The sequence below is a fragment of the Glycine soja genome, chromosome 20 (assembly GCF_004193775.1).
Source record: "Glycine soja cultivar W05 chromosome 20, ASM419377v2, whole genome shotgun sequence".
In the NCBI taxonomy this organism is placed as follows: Eukaryota; Viridiplantae; Streptophyta; class Magnoliopsida; order Fabales; family Fabaceae; genus Glycine; species Glycine soja.
In genome coordinates this window covers 19,582,171-19,594,839 of record NC_041021.1, presented here as the reverse complement: position 1 = coordinate 19,594,839, position 12,669 = coordinate 19,582,171, and the positions used below count along the sequence as shown (strand labels likewise).

Genomic DNA, 12,669 nt, shown 5'->3' with positions numbered 1-12,669 from the left:
TTTAGGGATTGTCGCTCGTGATAAGGTCGACGTGACATATGACACCTGGAAGGAAGTCCCTACTACTCAGAAGGATTTGATATGGGAGGATATTCAGGTATTTGAGTTTTCTTCATTGATTTTCTTTAATAGTCTAAATTTGTTATTTACTTACAATAAAACCTAATTTATTGTTTGTCAGGCGGAATTTGAAATCCCTGAAGCTTCTGACAGTAGGACAAAGAAGAAAATTATTCAGATTGTCGGCGAGCGCTGGAGACAGTTTAAATCTGACTTGACTAGAAAATGGGCACTTGGAGCTGACAAGGACGGTGCGGACGACATTGTCTGTGAAAAATATGGCATTAGCAAGGAGAAATGGACCCAGTTTTGTCAGACCCGCAGAGACCCCTCATGGGAGGTATGTACTTTGTCATTTTAGTTGTTTTCCACAACAAAATCACTTTGTATAATTTATTGTAATAATCATTTTCATTAATGTTAAACTTTTGCAGAATGTGCGGAAAAAGGCACAGGTCTCCCAAAAGCAAAACACTGTCCCCCACGTATTGTCTCGTGGAGGTTATGAATATTTAGAAAAAAAAAGCTCATGGCTGAGAAGACAAAGAAAAGACTGAAAGATGCTGCCCAATCTGGAAGCACTGAGGGCATCATTGACCCTCCATCTCCCATCAGACGCCACGTGAAATGGAAGATGGCCCGCACGAAGAAAACTGGATAGATGACATCTGAGGCTGCAAAAGAAATAGCTGACAGGATTGTAAGTCATTTTTAATTAATAATTGTAATTATCTTTGTGTATTTTGTGAATTCCTTGGACAAATATGTGTTCGGTACAGGATTCTTTGGACGAGCAGGCGTCACAGGGATCGTTCATCCCCCATGGACGTCAGGATATCCTGACTGCTGCCATTGGGCGACCAGAGCACCCTGGCCGTGTTCGTGCTGTTGGAGCCGGTGTCACCATAAAGCAATACTTTGGATCAGTTTCACGAACGTCCCGCAGTTCTTCCTCCATGCCTCCTGAAGACCTAGAACAGCTGACCCAACAAATTAGAGACCAACTGGAGGAGTCAATTACAGAAAAAGTGACTCGAAAGATGATGGAATCCTTCAGCCAGATGCAGTCCAAGTTTCAGTCTCAGATGCAATCACAGGGACTTGCACTACCTCCAGAGCCAGAGGTTGGTCCCTCAGGTCCTCGTGTCAGCACAAAGGAGAGTTGTGTTGCTCCCTCAGGGAACAATCCAGGGACGGGTGATTTAAAAAAATGCGGGCTATATATTGAAGAAAATCCTTCCCGCCTGGTTGCCCTAGGAAGACTTTATGAGGGATCCACAACAGTTCACAACATCCCTTTGTTGTATGGTCAAGTCAAGGTTGGTGTTGAGGAGGTTAAAGATGCAGAGGCTCTCGTTCCTGTACCCACTGACGAGGTTACCTTAGTGGGGCAGGCACTTAACACCTTCCTTGCTTGGCCAACACATCTTGTGAAGTGTTTATCAGAACAGGTATTTTACTCTGATTATATGTTTATTTTTTTCAATTATTTTGTTCACTATAATCAAAAGTTGCTAATTAACTATGTTTTATCAACAGGCAGCTGTGTCTCCAGCAAAATCTCTAGAAAGTCCGGATGAAGAGGTCGACAATCCCCTGTACCTGATGACATTGACCATCCCACAACTGTTTTTGAAGCCGCTCCAGGTTATGTGGGATGCTACCATATTCGGGGTGTTTAATCAAAACTTCCCGTTGTATATAAAGTACGAAGATCTCTCTGAAATTGCACACGGTGGTCAATGTCTCAGCATATCTGTTATACAGTTGTGGATTCTGTAAGTCATTTTAGATTACTATTAATTACCAAAGTAATTGTTTTAAATTCATACATAATTAACTTTGACTTAGCAACACAGCCATCTGACCGAGACAAGTGTGCGAGCGGGGAATTCTGATGTGTATGGATTCCTCGAGCCACAGTCCATTCAGAGATCTGGGCAATCACAATTTGAATCTGAAAGTTACATCAAGAGTTGGATACAGAGTTCAAAACGAGATGTTTACCTTGGAGCCTATTTGAATGGGTAAGTCAAACACAATAATTGAATTTAAATAATCTATACTACTACAATAACCCATATTCGTCTCTACTGCAGCGGACACTGGCAAATGGTCGTCATTCTGCCTAAGGAAAACCTAGTTGTCTGGTTTTGTTCTTTACATAACAGGCCAGACAACTACCTTAAGGGAATAATTAACAGGTCAGTATTGTTTTCAATACATTTTCATTGGCATAACTCAACAACATCAATATTTTAATGTTCCTCATATTCAACACTAGTGCTTTGAAAGGACTTGATGATACTCCACAACCGAAATCCAAGGTTGCTGCTAGGTGGATTGTTGTTAAGGTACGTGATTTAAATAAAAGTTCTACTTATATATATTTTATGTGTGTGTACACTAATTGTAGTTAACGTTTAATTAATATCCAAATTTCATTATGTATTTAGTGTAATAGACAAAAAGGAATCACTGAATGTGGCTACTACGTGATGCACTAGATGTCCACGATAATCTTAGGATCTTTCAGGAATAATTGGGAGACGGTAATTGTTTATTACAAACAAATTTGGTTTTTTTATAATTGTTATTACATCATTAATTTATTTTTTTATTTGATCATGCAGTATTTTAATGAAGTTAGATCATTGGAAGCAGAGAGATTCAAAGCACTTCGCATACAGTGGGCACAGTATTATCTAAAAGTTAGAAATCAAACATAGGATGTTAGGCAACTATGTAACTTTAGCTTAATTAATTAGTTTACGTACTTTACATTACATTTTTTACAATTGTAGTTTCATCTTAACATTGAACAACCTTTGTTGATAGCTAGTTTTTTGCTAAAATATATTTGAAAACTGAATGCAAATGATATATGTTGTGTGCTGTGTGGTCTGATTTTAAATTTACAGGTTAAATTTTGGTTTTTTTTTTGTAAAAACAGAGACATTATTTAAAAAAAATTCCTGAAAACAACATCGGTTTTTATAAAAAACCGATGTTAACGTGGGTTAACATCGGTTTTTTTTATAAAAATAACCGATGTTAACTGTCAATAGCAACACATTCGTTAACATCGGTTTTCTGTAAAAAACCGATGTTAACTGTCAATAGTAACACATTCGTTAACATCGGTTTTTATAAAAAAATCGATGTTAACTATCAATAGTAACACATCCGTTAACATCGGTTTTTTGCAAAACCCGATGTTAACTTGGTTAACATCGGTTTTTTATAACAACCGATGTTAACTGTCAATGGTAACACATTCGTTAACATCGGTTTTTTATAAAAACCGATGTTAACTGTCAATAATAACACATCCGTTAACATCGGTTTTTTGAAAAAACCGATGTTAACTGTCAATAATAACACATCCGTTAACATCGGTTTTTTGAAAAAACCGATGTTAACTGTCAATAATAACACATTCGTTAACATCGGTTTTTTATAAAAACCGATGTTAACGTGGGTTAACATCGGTTTTTACAGAAAACCGATGTTAACTGTCAACAGTAACACATTCGTTAACATCGGTTTTTTGTAAAAACCGATGTTAACTTTCAACATTAATATACATTTTCTGGGTGTAATTCATATTAGCAACATTGGTTATTTATATAACCGATGTTGGTAATTTTACGTTAACATCGGTTTTTCAAAAACCGATGTTAACGATAATACTATCAACGTCGGTACTTTCAACATCGGTTCAAAAACCGATGTTGAAAGTCATAAATAACCGATGTAGAAAGCATATTTTCTAATAGTGCTCGTAGAGCACTGCATCATTTGTTCTTTTGCGTTCTGTGAGAGCAAACCATCGAAGCCCGTTTCTTCTTCCCATGCCCAAATAGTAAGTTGATGATGTTTTGTTTATGTCATGTTGTCATAGAACTTGGTTTGTGATGTTGTGATTGGAAGAGCCCAAGTAAATTCTTTTTGTCATACATGACTTTGATCTAAGCAACATTTTTAAACTCATGTTAATTGTATGCAATACCTGTGTGCCATGTTAATGAAGAAAACATTTTTAAGCTATTGATTGATTCATGATGTTAGTTTAAACTCATTTTTAAACTACTACTCTATATCTTATTCAACACAAACAACAATATGAAACAAGAAGAAACCATTTGTATTCTTTTTTTATATATGACAACTTCATGATTTATCAAAGTATAATCATTTTGGTGTAGTAAGAGCATTGTGCCAGCTTCATGATTTATCAAAGTATAATAATTTTGGTGTAGTAAGAGCATTGTGTCAGCTTCATGATTTATCAAAGTATAATAATTTTGCATAGTTAATTATGTCTCTTATTTCACTATTTATAATTACATCAGTGCACCTTGCATCCACTCATGTTTCTTATTTCACTATCTATGTTGTAGTTTCTTATTATGAAGTTAATATATATATAAAAAAAAAACACTGGTGGGAAAGTGAGAAGGGGGAGAACATGGAATGGATAGTCCAAATCACAAAAGTTTTGTTCGAAATCATTTATGACCAAGTTAAAAAGAGACAATTACAAGGGTCAACTTTGAAGACAACATTTTGGGAAGAAACAAATGGTGAGTTGAAGAAAATAACCAGAGAAAATTATGGTGTGGATAGGTTGAAGGTTAAGTTTAATCACTTAGGCTTCAACATCATGAATCTTCAAGCTTGCTATCTCGTACATGAGTTACTTGGGATATTGAATCTAATAAAGTAAATGCTCCTGAAGAAGTATAGCAAGATTTGTATAAGGTAAGTTTAATGTATTTGTTTAAATATATTGTAATAGTCAATGTAACACGTACTTTTTAAAGTTTTTCATTTACCATTTTCAGCAAGGAAAATTTTACAAACAGTTCAAGAAGAATGGATGTGAGCATGACTATGAGATCCTTGGTGAAATATTCAATTCCAGCACAATTTATAACAGGAAAGTTAAGTCAAGCTTCTACTCAAGAGCCACCAACCTCTAATGATGAGAGAGAAATGGAGGGAAACTTTCTTTCCAAAGGTGTTTATGTTGATGCCAATGATGATGTTGATGGAGACTACATAAGAACTTGACAAAAAAAAAGAAAAAAACTACATCTTCAAGTGAGCGTCAACGTAAAGAAACAAGAGATTCTATGTTGCATAAATTAGATGCATCATTAAGCTTGTATGATCACGAGGAGTCTTCATCTATGTGTGTTGTTTGTTTATGATAAAATTGAAAATAATGAGTTCTATAGGTTTGGAAAGCATATGTCAGAATATATTACATTTGTATGTCTGATGGAACCCTAATTTGTGGATCTAAAGAGGAAACGTTTGACTTGGGTAGGCTTAACATAGATTGATTGATCGCTAGAGCAAAGAGTATGAAATTTCAAGAAGAACTTGACGAGAGACTAATTTCTCTCATGGAGGAAAGAGAAGCGAAGCTCATAAATTTTAGCCAACTTTTATAATATGATTTATTTTTGTTTTTAATTGTATTTTGAGCCTATTTTTGGACTTGTAATGGGCTGTCATGACCTTTTATTGTCATTTTCAAGTCTTTTAATGATTCGATTAGTTATTGGGCCTTGGGCCTAATTTAAGGTTATTACTAAGAGGTATAAATTAACTCCTTAAACCCTTTGTTGACATTTTTTATGAAATTTCGTATTAGACACAGTTAAAAGAATAGAATATATCTTGGTTCTTGTGTGAAACCTTAGGTTTTTATAAAAGAATTCTATTCTTTGTGGCGAATCATCCTCAACTTATCACTCTTTCAAGATTGTGGCGTTGTTCTTTCCATCTCGTTTTCTAATTCTTCTTTTTCCTTTTTATTTATCCCAATTTTAGAGAGTCTCAAATAGGTTTTCCAGTTTGATGATGCTACAAATTAGATTCACAAATTAGGGTTCCATCAATTGGTACCAGAGCTTCGGTTCTTGAAATCTAGTGTTATTTATCCCTTGTGTTTTCTTTCTTCTTTTGTGTTTTCTCCTTTGTTCTTCTTTTTGTTTAACTCTATATTATTATTTTGTCTTCCTTTGTTCTATTTCTTCGGAATTTGATTTCAAATTTGAAGCCAAAATTCTATTACAATCCAGATTTGGATAATTGAAGTTGTTAAGATATGAATTTGTTTTTCAAATTTGGAGCCAAAATCATGTTACATTCTAGATTTGGATCTGACCAATCACTAATTTGTGCTAAATTTGAATTTCATGCAAAAAAAAAGTGTTGAGATAAAAAAAAAGGAGCAAAAAAAGTTATGCATTGAGAGTTGTTTCCCATCTAGTTTTCACATTACCTATACTTCAAAAAAAAGGTGTGTCTTGTTGATTATTTATATCTAATTTAGTTCAATTCTGGGACAATTCTTTTCTTGATTCCGGAGTCTTCTAGTTTTTCTTCCTTAGTAATCCTTTTGAGTGTTCCTTTTATTATTTTTGCTTGTCTTTAAAATTCCTTAGTTTTGTCTTAGAGTATTTCTATTCCTGGCTTCTTGAGTTGAGTTTTGATTTGTGACATATTTCACATTGAATACTTCATGATTTTGAGCTTGAAGGTTTTGCTTAAAAACTAAAGAGGAGCAAGAGTGGTAAAAGACAAGAGTGCATATTATTAAAGAAAAAAAAAGTCTTGAAAGAGTGATACACGAGTGAACTTGAGTGAAATACTAAGTTGAGTGGTGAGGTCCTATTCTGTTTATTACTTGTGCACTAACTTTTCCTTGTAGGTATGGCTTCTACAAGTGGAGATGCTACTCCACCATCTCCAAAAACTGCAAAGCTCATGGCGGAGATGATTAAACTTGGTGATCAAATGAGAAGAATGAGTTACGAAAATGAAGAAAGGATGGAAAGAGTGAGAAAGGAGAATGAAGAGAGTTTTGGAAGAATACAAAGGAGTAGTGAAGCTTTAAGCATTAGGATTGAAAATATAGAGCAAAGAAATCATGGAGAATATGAGGGGTATGAAGATGAAACGCACCATTTCACTTAAGGGAAAAAAAACTCACCCCTCTGCATCAACTTATTACCTGAGACCCCTTCCCCCCCCCCCCCCCCCATTTTCAAAATCCCTTCTTCCTTTCAATAACCCACCTCCCACCTCTCAAACCCTATCTCTTTTTCCCCCCAAATTTTCATCTCTCAATCTTTCACTCATCTCCTTCCATTGTTCCAAAATTATCAAGCTTATTACATCCTTGTGTCATTTCCAAGCACAAGTAGGTGATTGGAGAAAAAGGGGAACACTACTCATTTCCTTAGATTTTTCTATTTGATCTCTTTAAGGTAAAAATTTATAACCCATTGTGTTAGATGAGTATTTTATAGCACTGATTAGTTATGGGTTGTGTGAAAAGGGTTAGAAACTAAGTATTAGGAATTATTGTGGTTTTCTCAAAACCCTAGGTTTTGCTAAAATTGGGGATTTTGTCTAATCTCTTATTTTAAATGCTTAGATCCTGTGGAAAATACGGTGGTTGATCTTCCCAACAATAGTAGAAGACATTGATTGCATTATTTATGTGAGTAGCTAATCTACTTAGCGACATTTTTTAAAGTACTTTTAGGAGAAGCAAGTAAACTTCAATATATATATATATATATATATATATATTCTTTATGATCTTTGAAATTTATTTTGAGATTTTGATAATATATATAAGGATGAATGTTGGATTATTTGTTTATGGTATTTATTGTGAGTTTATGATTGATTTTCGTTTGCTACAACGAAGAGATAATGTAGCCTATGAGTCAAATTCTCATAGTATAGTTATACTTGTCGTTTGCTACAACGAAGAGATAATGTAGCCTATGAGTTAATTTCTCATAGTATAATTAATATTTTTCGTTTGCTACAACAAAGAGATAATGTAGCCTATGAGTCAAATTCTCATAGTATAATTATATTTGTCGTTTGCTACAACGAAGAGATAATGTAGCCTATGAGTCAATTACTCATAGTATAATTATATGTTTCGTTCACTATAACAAAGAGATAATGCAGCCTACGAGCTAAATGTCGTAGTTATATAATTACCGTTCACCACAACGAACAAAGAGATAATGTAGCCTACGAGCTAAATATCGTATTTATATAATTACTGTTCACCACAACGAAGAGATAATGTGGTCTATGTGCACATAGTGGAATGAAAGTTCGATTATAAAGTTATTATTCTTGAATACCAGTTTATGAGTAGTTCTGAAATTATTCTTTGAGCATACAATGATTTCTAAAAGCAAGTTGTATTTTATTATTTATTTAATTAAGGTTATTTAAATTTCTTTTGATGTAAAGACTCGTGCTATGTTATGCTTTCCTTCCTGTTCGCTTTGTATTTTATGCTCTCACTAAGTCTTTGTTACTTACCCCCCCCCCCCCTATTTTATTTTATTTTCTCAGATACACAATAGTGGAGTAACTGACTTCCTGGGATTTGCTGACGTACCTAGGAATTTGATTATCTTTTGGTAGGCCTCCATTGCGTCTAATGGATATTTTGTTTGTAACTCCAGTATAATGCAGCTATAGGGACCAGGGTAGTAATAGATTTAGAGAGAATTCCTTTATTTTGAAATTTAAATGATTCTCTCTTATAGGTATGCTAATGATGTGATGTACTTATGATATTTTGAGATACTTTGATGATTAGTATTTATAATCAACATTGTTATTAGTGGATATTTTGGTCAATATGTTAAGGGTCTATATATATATATATATATATATATATATATATATATATATATATATATATATATATATATATATATATATTATGTGTTCTTTTACAGGTTATTTAACATAGGATAGGCTAGCCAGACTAACAAAATCATAGTTTGTGCGCCAGTCATGATCCAAGGGTGGGTCGTGACAGAAGAGGAAGAGGAAGGAAGGAGGAATGAGCGATATAGGGAGAGAAGAAATCATAGAAGATATGGAGGTAGGCAAAGAGAGGAAGGGATTGAGAGGGTGAAGGTGAAGATCCCTACTTTTAAAGGGATTTGTGATCCATAAGTGTATCTTGAGTGGGAGATGAAAGTTGAGCAAGTCTTTGCTTGCTACAACTATAATGATGAGAAAAAGATCAAATTGGTCTCCTTGGAGTTTGAGGGATATGCCTTAGTGTGGTGGAACCAAGTGAGGAGTGATGTTGAAAGGATGAGAAGGCCATTGATGAATACTTGGCAAGACATGAAGAGAGTTTTGATAGAGAGATTTGTGTCGTCCTACTATGGAAGAGACCTTCACAACAAGCTCCAAAGATTAATTCAAGGAAATAAGAGTGTGGATGAGTATTACAAAGAGATGGAGATTTCCTTGATTAGGGCTCAAAATGAGGAGTCTCAAGAGGCCACCATGGCAAGGTTTTTGCATGGTCTCAATAGGGAGATCCAAGACATTGTAGAGTTGCACCACTATGCCTCTTTGGAGGATCCCATTCATCAAGCTATCAAGGTGGAGCAGCAATTAAAAAGGAAGCAAATATACAAGAAGTTCCCCTATGGCTCTTAAACTTGGAAAGATAAGGACATTCAAGAAGGGGGCAGATCTTAATTCAAATCTCATGAGAAAGGTGTTGCACTTAGAAAAAATAATTCTAACCCTACTCTCACTTCTTAAAAAAAAGAGTTCTATTTAAATATTTTAAGTGTTTGGGAAAGGGTCACATTGCCTACCAATTCCTAACAAAAGGACTATGGTTGTGTTGTGTAATGGGGATATCACTAGTGAATCTTCTTCTAGTTAGGGGTGTGCAAAAACTAGTTCGATAAGAAAACCTAACCGAACTAGTTTCAAACTGTTTTAACTGGTTCAGTTTTATATCATATAGTCAAACTGATTTAGAAATTGGTTCAAAACTGAACTGGTTTTAAAAAATTAGTTCTGAATTGAATTATTTTTTAACCAATTTTAAACTGGTTCTAAGAGTCGAACCAGTTTCAGACTGGTTTTCAAACTATTTTTTTCAAATAAAAAAATATTTAAATGAAAACCAATTCGGTTAACCGAACTAGTTTTGTAGAAACAATTTGGTTAATCGAATTGGTGAACTCGTTTTTTCTTGAACTAGTTTAGGAAAAAAACTAATTTTATTTAGGTTCGGTTACAATCCGATTCAATCCAAACCATTTTTTTTGCACACCCCTTCTTCTAGCTCTTCTAGTTCTTCTAGTGAGAGTGGAAGTGAATGTGATATATAGCCCCTGAAATGTGATCTTTTGATGGTTAGGAGGTTAATAGGGAGTGTGTGTAAGGATAGAAATGAAACGCAAAGGGAGAATATTTTTCATACTAGGTGCATGGCCATGGGGAAAATATGTTCTTTGATTATTGATGGGGGTAGATGCACTAATGTGGAGTTAGTTGTAGATAAACAAGTTTTGATATGCTTCTCCATTGGAAAATATGATGATGAGATACTATTTGATGTTGTCCCTATAGAGGCTAGCCATCTTTTACTTCAAAGGCCTTGGCAATATGATAGGGATGTTGTCCATAATGGTGTCACAAATAAATTTTCATTTGTACATAAAGGGCAAAAGGTTACCCTCACACCTTTGTCTCCAAGTGAGATTTGTGAGGATCAAATAAAAATGAGAGTGAAAAGAGAACAAGAGAAAAAAAAAAGAGAAAAGAAAAATTGATAAAGAGAGAGAGAGAGACATGAAAGGAGAGAAAAGAAAGAAAAGAGTGAAACTGTAAAAAAAAATGAAAATCAAGAAGGAAGAAAAATACAGAGCTTGTTCATGAGAGAAAAAGAGGTGAAGAGAGTGATGCTAGCTAGGCAACCTATGTATTTACTAATGCCTCATGATTATTGTTTGTCTTCTGTTGCTAGTTCTTTGCCTCTAGGTGTGGAAGAATTATTGAAGAAGTTTGGGGATGTCTTCCCCAAAGACACCCCTCATGGGTTGTCTCCCTTAAGAGGGATAAAGCACTAAATTGATCAGATGTCAGGAGTTTCCATACCAAATAGGCCAGCATATAGAAGTAACCCAAAAGATACAAAAGAAAGCCAAAGACAAGTGGAGAGCTTAATGGAAAAAGAATGGGTGAGAGAAATTTTGAGCTCATGTGTTATGCTCGTCATCCTGGTAAATTGAACTCTATCTCAACTTCTAAGGTGCTTGGTAGGTAAGAATTTGAAAATTTGGGAGGAATGCCTACCTTGTGCTGAATTTGCTTATAATACGGTAGTAAACTCTATTACTTCTTATTCTGCTTTTGAGATGGTTTACGGTTTTAATCCATTGTCCCCTCTTAATTTGTTACCTTCGCCTATCAAATTTGCTATGATGAATCGGAATGGGCTTTCTAAAGCCAACTTTGTTATGAGTTGCATGAGAAGTGAAAGCACAAATTGAGAACAAGGTTGAACAATATACTAGATATGCCAATAAGGGTAGAAAGATGATGATTTTCAAACGGGGTGATTGGGTTTGGGTTCACTTGAGGAAGAATAGGTTTCCTTCCAAAAGGAAATCTAAACTTCAAGAAATGGGATATGGTCCTTTTAAAGTTTTGGAGCGCATAAATGGTAATGCATATAAATTGATTTACCACTTGACTATCATGTGAGCAACACTTTTAATGTTACTGACTTCACTCTTTGTGATGTAGGTACCTTTGACATCAATTCGAGGGCAAATTCTTCCCAAGAAGGAGGGAATGACAGAAGACTATCCAAGGAGGAAAAGTTTGACTTGGGTGGGCTCGACATGGATGGAGCAATCACTTAAGCAAAGAGTAAGAAATTTCAAGAAGAGTTTGAAAAGAGACTAAATTTTCTCATGGAGGATTTATTTTTGTTTTTAATTGTATTTTGGGCCTATTTTTGGACTTGTAATGGGCCACACGACCTTTTATTGTTATTTTTAAGTCTTTTAATTATTAGAGTAATTATTGGGCCTTGGGTCTTGAGCCTAGTTTAAGGTTATTAGTAGGAGGTATAAATAGACTCCTTAAACACTTATTTGATATTTTTTTGATGAAATTTTATATTAGACACAGTTAAGAGAATGTCTCTCTTGGTTCTTGTGTGAAACCTTAGGTTCTAATCAAAGAATTTTATTCTTTGTGGCGAATCATCCTCAACTTATCAATCTTCCAAGATTGTGGCGTTGTTCTTTCAATCTCCTTTTCTAATTCTGTTTTTTCCTTTTTATTTTCCTCAATCTCAAAGAGTCTCAAATAAGTTTCCCAGTTTGTTGAGACTAAAAATTAGATCTACAAATTAAGGTTTCATCAATGTCTCTAATGCCATTACATGATTCTTTAGATGGAGAGGCTCATAATAAAAATTTATTAGATATTTTGAATTACATAAGATGTGTGATGGAGATATTAAAGTTGAAAATACAACGCTTAGGTGTTGTTTCACAAGTCATATAATGCATTGCAAATTATATGTGATGGTTTCTTTAGGTTGGTCTTTGACCTGGGAGGATTGGTGAAAAGGTACTTCAATAATAAGATATTTTCCATTTTAGGGGATTCAAGTCTACTTAGATGTAGGATTTTCTTAATGCAATTTTCAATAAATTCTAATGTGTGTTTTTTTTGTTTATGTAGGCAATCAAGTGTTAAATTCGAGGACAAATT

The 12,669-nt window shown here is 34.4% G+C and overlaps 1 long non-coding RNA gene across 1 annotated transcript; it reads left to right on the top strand.

Moving 5' to 3' along the window:
* Window positions 1-2,049, top strand: LOC114402964. The gene is made up of 3 exons (XR_003664559.1): window positions 1-97; window positions 1,699-1,838; window positions 1,920-2,049. It is a non-coding gene; the product is annotated as an uncharacterized LOC114402964 (long non-coding RNA).
* Window positions 2,050-12,669: the final 10,620 nt, after the last annotated feature.